At 36.2% G+C, this 14,012-nt stretch overlaps 1 protein-coding gene across 5 annotated transcripts in view; it reads left to right on the top strand.

Annotated features, from left to right (window-relative positions):
- Positions 1 to 14,012, top strand: part of map2 (microtubule-associated protein 2) — a 137,310-nt gene that overhangs the window by 24,806 nt on the left and 98,492 nt on the right. The gene's annotated exons all lie outside the window — the stretch shown is intronic.

Consider the following 14,012-nt stretch of genomic DNA (forward strand, 5'->3'; position numbering starts at 1 on the left):
TAGGATCTTGTTGGCTTCTTTTTTTAATATCTGGTCTGATCCAACAATTCTTTTTGTTTTACATTTTTAGTTTTGTAATAAAATTAATTACATATGCACAGTTTAGTTTTCTCTACAAAACCAATATAATAAACTTTAAAAAACGCTGGGTTATTTTTTAATGTCAAATAGGGACGTTGGGTTAATTTAACTCAGAAAATGTTTATATTTGACCCAACAACAATGGGTTAAAACAACCCAGCATAGGTTAAATTTCAACCGAAGGGGCTGGACTTGTTCATTTCTGACCTAACACTGGGTTGAAAATAACCCAGCATTTTTTAGAGTGTATTTATAAGCATGCACATACTGTTTATGTTTTTTGTAGGGCTGTCAAAATTAATAACACTTTAATGTAAATTCATTTTAACAACACTAATTTTAACGTAAAATGTTATTAATGTTAATGTTATTACAATGTAATTAACGCAACACACAATTTCTGTTTGACCCTAGGCCTAGCACGTTGGTGGATAAATTGAGATGCATCTTTAAACAGTAAATAGTCATCAAATGTCGAAAATTATATTTATTTGTTTAAAACATGCAGGAATGAGAAAATAAAGTGCTAAAATAAAATAGTGTATTTTTTGGTCTATGAGCCGCGTTTTTTTTCATATCTTGGCTGGTGCTTAGGGCTGGGCAAATTGTCCCCCTAAAAAAATCTGTGATTTTTTTTAATAAAAAACTCGATTTACGATTCGATTTGATTTTTCCCCCGCCCCCATTTAAAAGAAAATAATTGCAAACTGTACATATATTTTTATAATATATATTTATTATATTTAGTTAAAATGCATCAACATAAAATTCCCGTAAATCCAAACCAACTCCACACGACTGAAGTCGAAGAGCATTTTTTTTTGGAAGGAGCTGCTCTCTTTCGCCGGCTGTTTTTGCCCTGAAGTAAGATTTGGCAAATGCAAAATGTATGTACTGCGCTATACTGCAGAGGGGGAGAAAAAAATCTAAAAAAAAAACGATTTTTTGAAAATATGAATCGATTTGACCTACCAACTCGATTTTAAAATCAAATTGATTTTTTTCCCAGCCCTACTGTTGCTGCGTCTTATAGTCAGGTGTGCCTTGTAAGTCAGTATGAATTAATTTTGACATTTATGAGGCAAGAGACAACATTACCGTCGACGGCCGCAAGAGTCCGCTATATGCTGCTTCTGTATTTATGTAATTCAATGGATTCAGTGATGTGGAATGATGAGTATGCAAACTTCACGCTAGTTGGCTTGTTCGGTTAATGTAGCCTATTCAACCTGCCAGGTAAGTTCTGTATGCTATGGTTTATTGTTTAAATAACTGATAATATTACTTTAATGTACAGATATCTACTCAGCCTGCTGTTCTGTCCGTTGAATAACTTGCATTTCCAGATTAAATGTCTGGCTTGGATTTTGTGAAATAATTTTCTAAATAAACGTGACGTATAGTCCACTGTGACATATATGTTATTTTGTGTTAATAATGCATTTTTGAATGATGCGGCCTATACTCCGGTCCGGCTTATAGTCTGGAAAGTACAGTAGTTATTAAAGGAGATAAAGTTCGGGACCTGATTGATGTTAAGAGTGTTATTATCTTCCTCGCACTTATTGACTTATTGATCTGAAACATGCACACAGGCCCACGAAACCGATTTATGCAATCATACATAATGTTAGAATTACAGTTTTAGAAATATCTGTTTTGGCAAGAATTCACGCAAATATAATCTGTTATGTCTTAAGTGAATTTTTGGTTATTATTTGGGGGAAAATATCTGCTGTGTAACATTATATTAGATCATTGCATTACAGTAGATCTTAAAACAGTCCGTGTCTAAATGTCAATCAAACAATAAAAGAAACAAAAAAGTTTAACATAATATTGATTTTTTTGCTTTTGTGTGTGCCAAATCTATTAGTTTTTTTCCAATTATTTTAAGGTATGGATGCGGTGATTTTGTTTTTTTAACTCTTTCCCCATTATTGACGAGTTATCTTGTCAATTAAGAGAAAACATTTTCCTGCCAATGACGCTTTCCTGACAAATTTATTAAAAACTGAAGCAAAAACTAATTTCATTAATTTTAAACTCTTTGATAATCGTTCTGAATCTGATCTCTAACAAAATTCCTTTAAAAAAATGCAATTAATTCAGCTCTTTTTGAACAAACCTACCCATATTTAAGAGGTTATAAAAAGAGAACAAATGAAAATAGGCCGACACGTTTTTCCTGTTTTGTTTGTTTGAAAAAAGAGGGTTTGTTCTTTCATTTGATATATTTGTATGTTCATATATTTATAGAAGAAAATTTTCCTAGAAGGCATTTTGTGAAACTTTTGTGAAAAAAAAAAATGCTGGTGGGCAAACTTTTTTTTAAAAAGGCTGGCGGGGAATGAGTTAACTGTTTGTTTTTGCTGACTCTTTCAGTAATAATAAACATAAATTTGCAGAACGCATCCATATTTATACATGCTGATGTTGATTAGAGTATTAAAAACTTAAAAAGTGTTCAGTTAAGGTATAGAACAGATAAAATGTAAAATTAATCAAGAGTTAACTCATGACAATCATGCAACTAATCAAGATTAAAAAAAAAATTGACAGTCCTAGTTTTTTGAGATCACGAGAAGCATGTATATCAATTAAGTGTATAAACTTTTGACATGTTTTGTATATTATAGACAAGTTTCTTAACTCATTCTGTAGTGCATATAACCATTTACATCAGTGGTCTCAAACTCCCGGCCCGCGGGCCATTTGCGGCCCGCCCTCCCCCTCTCTGCGGCCCGCGGCACCTTTCAACAATATAACATAATCTGGCCCGCAGAAAGATTTTTATTCACTTCGTTTCATATTCATTTCATTTTTAATTTAAACGTTCGTTCGCATGTCGCGTCTAACAACGCGTGTTAAAATGAGTCAAGGCGTTTCTTACTTTCTAAAGTGCTCGGGAGCAGAAGTTGCGCTCCGTGGCGTGGCGTCACGCGTTGCTACGCAGCCATGAGCCGCGCGCGCTCCGTGATTGCGAGGATAACGGAATGCGTGATCGGCAGGGCCGTGCACAGACATTTTGAGGGGCAGTGGTCCAAACCAAAAAGGGGGCACGGGGGGCACAATTTATATGGTTTTAACAATATAATGTGTTATAGATTAGTATCAAATAATATAAGTGATTATAATGGAAAATAGACTTTATAACAAGATTTAGAGTGTGACAAAACTTCTTAATATTCTATATGATTTACATGCTGAAGCTTTGAATCCATGTTTGCAATTTTGAACAGCTTTTGCAGCCTCCCTTCCAACTCTGTCTTTTTTTTAAAAAAAACATTGTTTTTTATTTTTTGTCGACAAAGTGTGCCAACAACAGCAAATTTGGTATTTATATTAGATCTCATCGGGTAGCCTACTCATTAGACAATCACTGTAATTCTAAAAATGTTTGCTAAGTTGTTAGCACTTTAAGAAGACAGAGAGCAAATCATCCACATAAATACAAAAACAAAGGGAAAGCCGAGAGAGGTCATCCGTATTTTTATTTTTGCTGCTTGTTTTCTCATGATCTCGAGATAACAAAAGTTGTTTTCTCGCTATCCAGACATAATCCAAATGCCATAATGTAATTTCTTGCCCATAATATTTCATTTATTTTGAAGTGGACTGCTGATATGGAGTCTTCGCCGTTACCACGCGTAGCTAATTGTCGATAGACTTAATAAATAAATAAATAATGTTTGATGTGCGTGAATTTAGGGACCATCTCTAAAGTGCACTGTACACGTTTCTATCTTCAATAGTATTTAACAGTTTATTTGAATAAATATAAAACATCTAAAAAAGTGTGCATTATAGTTGACAACCACAAACACTTTACAGTTGGTTTTGTGACTGTTTGTTGACTTTAAGTTTTTCCATTTTTATGCTGTTTAAAGTAGAAACGTATATGGAGTACTTTAAAGACCGTCCCTAAATTCACTGCGCTATCAAATGGTCAATTATTGGCAAATCTGTTTCATCTTGAGCGAATCCCTGAAGTAAAATCTCATTTGTTCATCCATGCTAATTTGCTAAATATGCTTTTTCTGTCTAAAAATTATGTTCTATTGAGTACACGTAAGCTTTATTCACATCACAAGAATACAACTTTTGTCATGTCGAGATCACGAGAAAACAGCTTGTTTTCTCGTGATCTCGACATAACAAAAGTTGTATTCTTGTGATGTGATTAAAGCTAAAAGATAACGAGAAAATTAAGTAGTGATCACGAGAACACAAGCAAGCAAAAATAAATATAGAACACGACCTCTCTCGGCTTCAAACTACCAAATTACTAATTGAGCAGCTCAACAACTGAGGTAATGTAATGAACCTGTTAATACAACAAACTGTCGTCTTCGCCCTTCAAAGAGTGGACACAGAATGTGAGAGATGCTGCGGAGCGGGCGGGAAATCACGAAGTGGATTACCAGAAACAGCGGATCTTTAGAGGAGCGGTAACAGAACACTTTGACTGGGGTTGGCGAGAGGGGCACCTCAGCCGATTAGGGCAGAAGGGCAGTTGCTCTAGCCACCGGGCCATCCCCCTGTGCACGGCCCTGGTGATCGGATTTTAATTCCTCATCTGAACCTCGCGTCAATCATATCATTGTCACCATGCAATCAGTTAATCTGGTCGGGACTTTGTTGTGTTTGTCCAGAGAAGATTTGTTACTTCCGGGTGAATATCAGCTGGTACTCAGAGAAGAGCTGCGGTGGGGCTCACATCAACAAGTCACAGCTTCCAATGGAGACACCGCATGTATGAGGCAGAGCCATAGATGTAATGCAACACATAAACTACAGATAAGAAAAATTGCCATCAAAGTGCCCAGATTAAAAGAGGAAAGATGAGGAGAAACATACAGAGGATAAAAGTATGTATACTGCTTTATATAATGAAGTATAATAGATTATGTAACGTTAGCTTGCTATGCAATTATACCTAGCAGTATTATAATTTTTTTCAGTTTAACTAGCTTAACATTGACTACCCATTCAGAAGTTTTAGGATCACTTTCGCTTATTCATGTTTTTCCACATATACCTGTAATAGCAAATTCTTAAAACTGTAGAATAACAAATATGGAACATAATAAATCAATACTATGACTGTAACAATCCAAAATAAATCAAAACACAAACACTTACTGATGGTATTTTTTTATAATAGTTTGTAAATGTATACAGAAATTGTATTTGTTAGTTTAGTGCAATGTTTTAATAGGCCTTAGTTATTAAAGGGAAGGTTAAGAAATGATTTACTTATATAAAATAATGTATATTTAAAAAATAAAAAACATTGTTTTTTATTATACATTAAATAATAGAATTTTAACAGTCAATTTACAGAAATATTGTACTTTTTTAACCTTAAAATAGCTCTGCGGCCCTCCGATTAAATGTCAATCTCAGAAATGGCCCCAAGCCAATTTGAGTTTGAGACCCCTGATTTACATAGATGATGACAACCTATTACTTCATGTTTTTCTCAGGCTTCACTTTCTTTCCTCACGTTCCATCTTTTCCCGCACTTTCTCAAGGATTGCCCGTCTCTGCAGTCTCCCACCCTCTTAAGTCTTTGTACTGAGGCCGCCCATGGGATGAGTTTTTCACAGGAGAGGAATTTCCTGTGCTCTTCACTAAAGCAGAATAGAGAGAGAGCGAAAGAAAATAGGAACTTGGAGCTTCTTTTGACGCCTAAGCCAAGAGTTGTGCTGACTGATTTACTCTGTCTTTCTGCTTCTCATAAAACTGTGTAAGCTCAAGTGCAGCGTCAATGGCTGTAGGGACTGCCAACTTTTCCTTCTGTTCTGATCATGTATGCACTACCAGCTGAGACAGACACAACGTGTCAACTAGTGCTAGAATCAAATTAAACACATAAAGATTGTGTTACATATTACACTCTGAAAAAGACTACGTTTTAACCAAGCGTTGGATCAAACCCTGCCATTGGGTTAAATTAGCCTATAGACAATGTTTATATGTAACTTAAAAAACGGGGTAAAACAACCCAGAGATCAAATATAACAATAGAGAGGAACAATCTCATTGGGATCATTATCAGAGCTATATTTTTTTCCAGTGGGGGGACGATAAATCATTGACAGACAATCACAAAATCTTCAAATTTAAGGGGCCGGCATTGAAATTAAAAAATTGCAGAGCGCAAGCTAAGAATAAACAGCTCATTTGTGTGGACCCTAATATAGTTTATTGTTATAGATATTATTTATGTGTGAATAGGCCCTTACAGAGTGTTACATCATTGTGAGTAGGTTGCCAGATCTCATGTCCAGTTATGAAATGTAAACTGATATGCACTTAGGAGCGTTTTTTTTTTTGGGGTAGAGGGGTTACACTCTAAACATTGTTTCAGATGGATTTTACGCATGAATGCACATAATCAAAACAATAAGTAGGAGATATGGGACGGGAGAAGCATGCAAATGGATTTAAAGAGGGTCACGCTTAGGAAAGTCTGTTGCATGGGAGTTATACTTTCACCTCCTAACATGCAGTGTACATGTTTTGCAGATACAGTAGATACAAATGAGTTGCAAGGAATAATTTGTGTAAGTGTGGTAATTCAGTTTTTCTTGGATAGCCTACATTATGTAAACAGGTAAAGTGTGCCATTTTGAGTAGTGCTGGTACGGATCACGACCCACGGTTCGGCTTATTAATACGCAAATTTAAATAGAGAAAGTTTATCATTTGCACGTGTTTCAAAGGTTTGCAAATGTTAACATTCAAGTGATTTTAAACAATTTAACCACAAAAAGGCGCTAAAGTGAGCAGTTTACTTTACGCATAAACGCACGTGCGGTTGAATGTGTCCGGTCCAACTCCAATCAGACATGATCATCCTTCAAAGATCAGCAGATTCAGAACTCTTAATGTGTAAACTTTAAATAGTTGCATCACTGTATCTCATACTGTAGGATATTAAAATACATTTGGCTAATAGAGCAATGAAAAACAATGTGACGTTTTTATGTGTGCGCACGCGTAAGGGCACTCAATACTGCACACACGGAGAGACGTGTTTCAAAAAGCAAGCAAAGATAAAATCTTTCTGTTCTTGACAGGGCACATACAAACAAAATGATCTCCACAGTATTCTGTTTCTAATAAAAACATTTGTTTATGTCTAAAGTGTGTGTATAGATTAAAAGCAGAAACCAGCCTGTGCTTATTTGGTGTTAAAGAGACAGTGACCTCAATTAACCTACTTAAGTCTGTCTCATTAATGTTAATCAAACAACCCAAGACAAAGAGAAAATCACTTCTGTAGCTCTAAAAAATAATAATTACATTTAATTAATACAATAAACAGAGTGTTATTATTCATTTGATTCGATTTCTGTACCTAATGATAATTTTAGACCTTACTTAATGTGCAACTTTGTTCTTTTTTTATAAATGTTTGTAATTTCTTTATTTGTTATTAGATTTTTTTTCCTGATCCGAAAAATTGGCCGATCCGTGCCTCAAAAACCGTAATGTGATCCAAACCGTGAGTTTTGTGATCCATTGCACCCCTAATTTTGAGTTATTTCATGATTATTAGTGTAGGCAGTCTTAAAATAATCCTGTTATAATCATGCCATTTTTCACAGGGCATCTGGGTGTTGTAGAGCAGACGTTGTCGTTTAATGGTGAATAAAACTGTGTAACTGTGTAATCTTCTCAGAGATTTAGGTTGGAATTCATGTTTGACCCATTTCTCTGAATTAAAGTGACACAGATAAAATCGGATTTAGCATCTTGCTTTGCTCATTTTTATGTGCACATTTGTGAATAGCTGTCTTCTTACTGGACATTACACAACATTACAACAATCAACGGTCAAAACTAGTCAATAAGTAAAAAGTATATGGTCACTTTTTGCCGTGGGTCCCCCATGTGTATCCCTTCACCCCCCCCCCACAGAAAGTTCATGACATAAAACATCTCAAACTTGAATTTGAAATAAACGATACAGTAAAAATATAATGTAAAGCTGTTGGATTGTAGCATAAAGGATTAATTTACACATAATTTAGGATAAATACATTTATTTTTTATCAAATGTCACAAAACTGGGCCCCCGGCACTATCTCGCACTTCCAATTTGAGAACTTCACTAAGCAGCTGTGCCCAAATAACTCTGTTTTCCAGTTGAAATGCCAAACAGTGGGCATCCAGCAGCCTTTTGGGAAAAGAGGAATGTTTGTAAGAATTCGAAGGGTGGGATTTCATTGAGCTTTAGCAGTGTGGCCACCCCTCTGTCTGTAATCTTGTAATCTTGGTGTTCCACTTAATAGAGAAAAGACGTAACCCTGCCGAGAATCGCTTGTTGGACAAGTCTTATAAATGCTTCATTTACATTGTGTTCATGTTTGTGTTCAGTGGTTACTTTACCCGTCAAAGCAATGTTCAGTGTACTTGAGTTGGCAACAGTCATAAAATATTTACTCTTCCTCTTATTCGGGGTCATACCCTAAGCTGTCCCAGAAGGTTTGGTGCAGGATTTTTTGGTAGAAGCGGAGTAGAATTACAGTTAACCTGAATAAATCAGTAGATTAAGTAGTTCTACGCCAATTTAAAAGCTTCATTGGAAATTATTTACAGTTACTGATTTTATAATGTAGTAGTCCCTACCTAAAATATCTAACACCTGTATATCTGTATAGTGTTAGTATGCTTATGTGTAGCTGTAAATCTTTGGTGACCAACAATTGGCTGTTAAGTCCATAGTTTCCTTGTGCCACTTGCTATAAATCAATTAGTAAGAGGAAACCATAGGAGACAGGTGTATCTGTAATTCAGTGACCTGCTGGTTGGTGTTAGAGGTAGATCTTTGTCAGGCTCTGTTAAGAGATTAAGGTCAACGTGCTACTGATTTAGCTTAGTGCTTCAATAAGAGCTTTACAGGAGTGTCCAGTTGAGCACATAGCAGGTTAAATCTTGCTCATGGTCCCTAGTGGTTATATTGAAGGTGTTTACATGCACAGTCTTAAAGGAATATTCCATTTTCTTAAAAGAAAAATCCAGACAATCTACTCACCACCATGTCATCCAAAATCCCGATGCCTCTCTTTGCTCAGCCGAGAAGAAATTATGTTTTTTGAGGAAAACACTGCAGGATTTTTCTCATTTTGATGGACTTTGGAAGAGCCCAGCATTTAATACTTAACTCAGCACTTAACAGTTTTTTTCAACGAAGTTTCAAAGGACTACAAACGATCCCAAACGAGGCACAAGGGTCTTATCCAGCGAAACGACCGCCATTTTTGACAAGAAAAATAAAAAATATCCACTTTTAAACCACAACTTCTCGTCTAGATCCGGTCGTGATGCGCCAGCGTGACCCCAACAATACGTCATGATGTCAAGAGGTCACAGAGGACGAACGCGAAACTCCGCCCCAGTGTTTACAAGTGCGTTGAAAGAGGACCTTTCCTACATTGTTTCTATGTCAACTGATACTAATTAATGTCTTTGTGTCAGTTTATTGTTTACAATGGTCCGCAAATTTGCAGTATATATATGTAACACGTGACCTCCCTACGTCACTACGCATTTACGTTAGGTCGCGCTGGACCGGATCTAGACGAGAAGTTGTGGTTTAGGGGTGGATATTTTTTATTTTTCTTGTCGGGAATGACGGTCGTTTCGCTGGATGGGACCCTTGTGCCTCGTTTGGGATTGTTTGTGGTCATTTGAAACTCCGTTGAAAAAAACTGTTGAGTGTTGAGTTAAGTATTAAATGTTGGGCTCTGTTGGAGTCCATTGGGATGAGGGGGGTCCTGCAGTGTTTTCCTCAAGAAACGTGGTTTCTTCTCGACTGAACAAAGAAAGACATCAACATTTTGGGTGACATGGTGGTCAGTAAATTATCTGGAATATTCCTTTAAGTTAGAAGTATAGTTCAGTTTTTATGTGTTGGAAAGGGTTCAGGGTACTGCTGGATTTTTGTAACCGCACATAGTGTTTACACGTAGGTCGGGCATACGTTTACAGAAGAATGTAGTACAGTATGTAGCCCCGGTGATGCATTGCATTTTGTTACAATGCGCATGTGTCGATCGTCTGTGTGCACGTACAAGTCATTTTATCTGCTATAGGGCTGGGTTAAATATTCAATATGTACAGTGTATTTGCAGTAATTTCATCTTTCTCTCCATTTTTCTCTTACTGTTTTTTCTTTCATCCGCCTGGACTCGCTTGAGACCAATTAGCTTGTGTGGAGATGCACTTACTGGGTGTTTTGGCAGAAAACTAGAGGGACTGTCTTGGCAAAAGGTTTAATTGGTATGTGAATACCACCGCTGTGTCATTTAGCCCCCAAAGCCAAGGTATTTCTATTTAGCCGGCAATTTTTACTATCCCCCCTCTTTTGTCCTACCCAAACCCGAGGGGTAAAGCTTTTTTTGTCAAATAGTTCTTTTGAAGGTTCAGATGGAATAGAGAGCAGCAGGGATTATGTATTTTTGTAGGCCAACCTAGGAGTTTGCTTACATGGGTTTCCTTGGGAATAGGATTTTTCCATATTTTGGAGGATCACGAAAAAATAAGCTCTGTGATCAACAAAAGGTTATTATACATGTTTTGCCCATCAAATAAATCTTCACAAATGAACACAACTTACTATACTACACTGTAAAAAGTAATACCTAGATCTAACTTATAAAAAGTGAGGCAAGTGACTGCATGGGAAGTTTTAGGTTGAGTTAACTTTCAACCTTTTTTAAGTATATTGAACACACTAACATTACTTAATATGAATGCAATAAAATTGAGTTGAGTTAACTAATTGTGCTAGTATTACTCAGTTAGATAAACCTTCTTTTCTTGGTACAGGTAGCGTATTTATGGTTAGTTGATGTTTTTTATGCCGTCAGATGAGGGCTAGAAACGTTTATTCAAACAACACACCCACTCAGTTTCGTTTTGGGCAGCTGTAAAGCGCGACATACTTCAGTATGCAGTCTATGCACAAGCACCAGTCTTCTGAACAATGGTAACTACAAAACTCAAAGAAGAAACAGAAACTCTTCCAAATATCGAAGATAAATGAACATTAAACACTAACAAGTCTTTTTAGTTAAAAACAAAACAAAAAAAGTTTCAATTCAAATTTCACTCTCCAAATGCAGTCCCATGCAAAGCATGCTGGGAGCTGCAAGTCCACTGCCTAGTTAGTTGTGTTTACTCAAATAATTCATATAGTTTTAACACAAAATTAATAAGTTAATTTCTTTTTTACAAATTTAAATCGATTATAGATAATAAATTTAAGTTGAATTTACTCAATAATGTGCTCATTTAGAATTAATCAATTTATTCCAATTTTTATTTTATTTTAACTCATATTTTGATTAAAAAAACAAGAATTAAATTTTTTTTATACAGTTTACTCAATTTATTTTTTTAAAATCTTCTAAGGCACAGAAACACTTTTTACAGTGTATATATATATATACTATACATTAAAAAAAATCTAAAAGCATTTACTAGAAATAAAAGTTTACTTTAGGCTATAAGCTACCAAGCCCCTAAGGTGACATTGGAGTAAAAAAAATCAAAAGTTTAGTTTCATGTGCCCACGTGAAACTTTTCGCGTGCTCACGTGAAACCTTCATGTGCAGAATTAAAAAAAAAAGTTTAGTTTCGCGTGCGCACGTAAAACTATTGCCAACTACACCACCAAGCTTTTGACTCTTTAAATTTTATTAAATCATTTAAAGGGACACTCCACTTTTTTTGAAAATAGGCTCATTTTCTAGCTACCCTAGAGTTAAACATTTGATTTTTTACCGTTTTGGAATTCATTCAGCTGATCTCCGGGTCTGGTGGTACCACTTTTAGCATAGCTTAGCATAATCCATTGAATCTGATTAGACCATTAGCATCGCGCTCAAAGATGATCAGCTGAATGGATTCCAAAATGGTAAAAATCAAATGTTTCACTCTAGGGGAGCTGGAAAATGAGCCTATTTTTTTTTTAAGTGGACTGTCCCTTTAAAACCCCTGTGAATGAACCTTTTGGGAAATAGACCCCTTCAAGGTTTGTTAACATTGAATGACTATCGGGTGCGCGCGCATTTAGGCTTTATAATTTAATCTAACAGTGCTGAAAAATGATGACTTACCTCAAATGAAGTGAGCACTACAAACACAAGCCTCTTTGATATTTGCATTGTATCAGTCTGCATGTTAATTGCTTGCAGACGCAGATGTTGTATTTTTTTGTTTTTGAGATTCTGCATGAATCGCGAAAACTTAACGGAAGACCTGGTGTGATTTTCACAGCCCACGACGTAGGTAGGCATTTTTGACGATACCGAATAATACGCAACTCAATCTGCTGTAATGACTTTTCTGACCCCGACATGCGCAGTGAGAACAGCCTGTGACGTGAACCGTGAAGGGGTCTATTGTGCCCATGACATTGTTGATAGATTTTGAGATTTTTCATGCGTTTTTCGTATAAAGTCCCCGACAACGTCTGTAATCCAATAAAGCAACTTGTTAGCGAACAGGCTTTTTACAACAAACAGATCATTTGTTGTGGGGTCTTACTGGAGTGGTTTAATATCATAGAATACAACATGAAAATATCTTGAGCTTGGGTTAACCCAGTGCTTCTCAATAATTTTCTGTCACGCCCCCCCTAGGAAGAAGTAAAGATTTCGCGCCCCCCCAACTCTCCGCCGCGACTGTAAATAGTATAATTTATCTATAAAATGACACATCTGCAAAACATTGTATCCTTATTAACATTAAAGAAAACACAAAAATAGAAATATCGATCAACTTACAACAAAGAATAACTTTATTAACATTGTTTTTTAGTCTGTAACAAAAAAGACTTAAAATGCATCAATTTGCCTGAAAAAAAATCCTTATTTAAAGTATAATATTTTTTGACCATTTGATACTGAAAAATTAAATTAAATATAATCAATAAATAATTTAAAAAACTTAAGCGGCTTATCAGTGTGATTGGGGTGTAATGTCTTTAAGTGACAGTGCAAAAAAAATAACTTCCTGAAAGTATTTTCCTCGGGGTCTTGCGTGCCCCCCCTGGTGTCGCTTCGAGCCCCCCCTGGGGGTCCCGCCCCACTATTTGAGAAGCACTGGGTTAACCCAAGATCTTAAGGATTTTAAGTTAACCAAAACCCCATTCAAAAAACTGAACATTGGGACAAGAAAACTAGCTGTGCTAAATTGCTTACTCATTCCTGGATTTTGCCTACAAAAATACATAATCCCTGCAGCTCCCTATATCACATGGCATCTTTAATATGAGGTTCAGAAATCTAGACAGAGATTTAGTTCTAGATTAAACAAACATCATCAAAGAAGTCATGGACATGGTCTGTCTTTTCCACCTGCCAAAAGATAGGCAAGGACCTAAATCGACACTCAATAACAAATAAATCCACTTTATAAGCAGAAGGGTGTGATATGATGAATTGTGGCTTGGTAACTGCAGCATCTGTGGGTCTCAGGTGGAGCGTGTGACTGTTTGCACGTTTAAATGGTGCTGGAGGCTGTGGATGGTGGATTAGATCCAGGGTGCAGCTGTTCTTTGCTGGTTTGCTGGATTAGAGGATGTCTTTCCTTCTTAAACTCACCCCACAGGAGTCCTAACCCCAAGGCCGTCAGTCTGTGTCGTTTCAGTCTGGAGTTACTGTGGGATGGAATAGCCATCAGGCTAATTAGGATTGATCCACTATAACAGTGCCATAGTTCAGTCTGTATACATGAGCATCTGCGGTGCAGTGAGGACGCTGTGATTGGCTGAAGCGGGGAAGATTAATGAAATGTAATAAGGAAGTTATGATGATCAACAGTGCATTTTTAGTTTCTTCTTGACAGTTGATGATGTGAATGTTGAAAATGTTTATATGTAAAGGAAATAATTTAGCTGCTTTGTTACT

Source organism: Misgurnus anguillicaudatus, chromosome 17, assembly GCF_027580225.2.
Source record: "Misgurnus anguillicaudatus chromosome 17, ASM2758022v2, whole genome shotgun sequence".
In the NCBI taxonomy this organism is placed as follows: Eukaryota; Metazoa; Chordata; class Actinopteri; order Cypriniformes; family Cobitidae; genus Misgurnus; species Misgurnus anguillicaudatus.